Source organism: Penaeus monodon, unplaced genomic scaffold, assembly GCF_015228065.2.
Source record: "Penaeus monodon isolate SGIC_2016 unplaced genomic scaffold, NSTDA_Pmon_1 PmonScaffold_23972, whole genome shotgun sequence".
NCBI lineage: Eukaryota > Metazoa > Arthropoda > Malacostraca > Decapoda > Penaeidae > Penaeus > Penaeus monodon.
In genome coordinates this window covers 1-2,500 of record NW_023654112.1, presented here as the reverse complement: position 1 = coordinate 2,500, position 2,500 = coordinate 1, and the positions used below count along the sequence as shown (strand labels likewise).

The following is a 2,500-nucleotide window of genomic DNA, read 5'->3' as shown; positions in this document are numbered from 1 at the left end:
ATGGGTGGGGGGGGGGGTTCATCTTGGAATATTTTCATGGATTTTGATAGTAATTAGATGGTGGATTTATCAATCCAGGATTCCCATTGAGTATTTGACTCAATCTTGCACTAAAAGATTTTAATGAAATATTTGATGTTTCAGCCTAGTGAAGTCTTGAATGAAGTTAATGCCAAGAGGTCCAGAAACTCTACAAGATGCTTGGATGACCTGATGTGAAAGGTAAGCTTTTTGGCATTCTTTAATATGTAATGATGGTATAGTTTGAGCTATCATAAGCAAGGCATTTCAATTGATGTGGCTTTTTCTGAAGGTATGCCAGTCTGGGCAAGATAATAGGATAATCCTATACATCTAATCATCTTTCTGGCAAGAATAATTCCTGTGTTAATCCCTGGCATAAGGTTCTTTGCCATGCCAGTTTCATAGCAGGAGACAACTTTCTGTAGTATTTACTGCTAAAATATAATTTCGAGGACTAGTAGTAAGTAAAGTCTTTGTTTCAGGGTGAAGGTCGGCAAGACCGCCTGATAACTCCCTCGGCGGCACCATAGAGGATTTGATACAGGGCAGTTGAACACTTTAAGGTGAGGCTTGATTAAAATTTCTTTTAACTTGGTTGGTGAACATAATGGAAGTAGTGAATGTATAACTTTTTTTTTTTTTCTGTTTTCCTAGTCTGAGCACTTAATTATTAGACAAATGTAACCTTCTTATTTCAAAGGTTGACTGGAGTATAAAATTTAAAAATTTATGAATTTTGTACTTTCCTTCTATAGTAAGACTAGCCAGTCTGGGCAAGATAATAGGACAATCCTATACATCTAATCATCATTCTGGCAAGAATAATTCCTGTGTTAATCCCTGGCATAAGGTTCCTTGCCATGCCAGTTTCATAGCAGGAAACACTGCTTCTGGAGCAATAACCATGACTGAAAGTTGGAGAATTTGTGTTGAATATTGTAATGTTTGTTTCAGGTTGGTATCTTGCAGTGTGCTGGTGATTTTCCTTCAGTTCCAATTGAAATGTTCCAGAGCTTGGCACATGGTGTACAAGGTAAGATGTTAGCCTGAATTTTAAGTTCAAATCCAAGACTTGTAGTCTTGGCAAGAAGGGAGAACACTAGTAGTCAAATTCTTGGACTTTCTTTGAAAAGTGTAAATATTTTGTAAATGAAATGGGCCTGTTTCACGTCCTTAGTTCTCTCGAATGAAGTAATCGTTGCCCTTCTAGACCTGCCTAGGTATTGAATGCAGTTGTAGATCCTGAGGCCACTTTTCCCCTCCCAAGAAAGTATTAATAACTTTAGATTCATAAGATACTGAACTGATACTATTCAATATTAAATTGAAACCCTACATTATAAAGAGCAAAACTTGTAACATTTAGGCAAAATGGGATTTCTCCCAGGCCTTATGGTTGTTTGATAGGTTCATGTAGTGTAACTTTCAAGACTCGAAATGTAGCATTTCAAAATAAATTATTGCCCATTTTCAGGACCATAGGTATTGCTGTAAGCCTGCTGCTACTCCCACCTATACCATTCAAAGTGAGTAAAGACGAACATGTAAATTTCTAGTAAAAATCTTTGGCCATACTTTGTTATACATGATGTTTTGCATACATGTTGGACTTCTGATGTATAAACTTGAAGACTACATTTATTACTGATATCCAACATATAACCTTAGGTAATAGAAATTATTATTGGTTACTAATTTGACTTCCTTAAATTTTCAGGAGGTGGCTAAACTCCTAAATGCCTTGGCTGAAATACATGCAAGACATCCAAGGCAAGTATATTGTATAAATTGAGTCAAAATGGCATATTGCACACCAGCTCCAGCTTCTCCCTTTGGCAAGCTAGGCGTTTCTCGTGCATAGAAAAAATGTGTAGGGGTGTGTGGGTTTTGGTTCGTATCATAATGCACACGCGTCATCTCAACATTGATGATAAAAATGCTTTTTTTTTTTTTTTTTTTTTTTTTTTTTTTTTTAATAAAATTAACTTTAAACTTAATTTGAATCTTAATTTGCAGGTTAAACCTCCAGAATATGGCTGGACTTCTTGCAGGATAGCAAGAGCTTGTGTTGACTTTCAGCAAGTTTCAACTAGGCCTGCAGATGATAGGAGAATGATTTTAACCACAATAAAAAAAAAAGTAGTCTTAATGATTTGTTTCATTTAACTAAATTAGTAAACCTTGACTTGTACATAAACGCCTCCATATTGACATAGCCACTGCTAGTCACTATGAAATTAGTCTTTAGTTACAAGATCAATATGGAGTCGTCTTATGGAAGTAAATTGGCCCAAAAGAATTGCTGTACTGATAAGTGGCACTTTTAATATAGAAAAATGACTTGATAGTTTAACTTCTGGAAAAGACAAACCATGTTTGATATGGAACGTAACCTAATTGTGCGACTGTGCAGTACATTTGAATATACTTGGTACGTAAAATTAAACTTGTAAAAGACTGTTTCAATAGAGTTGTA

General features: G+C 35.4%; 1 long non-coding RNA gene across 2 annotated transcripts in view; it reads left to right on the top strand.

Moving 5' to 3' along the window:
- LOC119570294 overlaps positions 1–1,799 on the top strand; it is a 3,084-nt gene extending 1,285 nt beyond the window's left edge. For both annotated transcript variants that reach the window (XR_005228394.1, XR_005228395.1), the window contains exons 3-7: positions 145–222; positions 507–587; positions 979–1,057; positions 1,499–1,550; positions 1,742–1,799. This is a non-coding gene — a long non-coding RNA (uncharacterized LOC119570294). The remainder of the gene's footprint in view (positions 1–144; positions 223–506; positions 588–978; positions 1,058–1,498; positions 1,551–1,741) is intronic.
- The last annotated feature ends 701 nt before the right edge of the window (positions 1,800–2,500 follow it).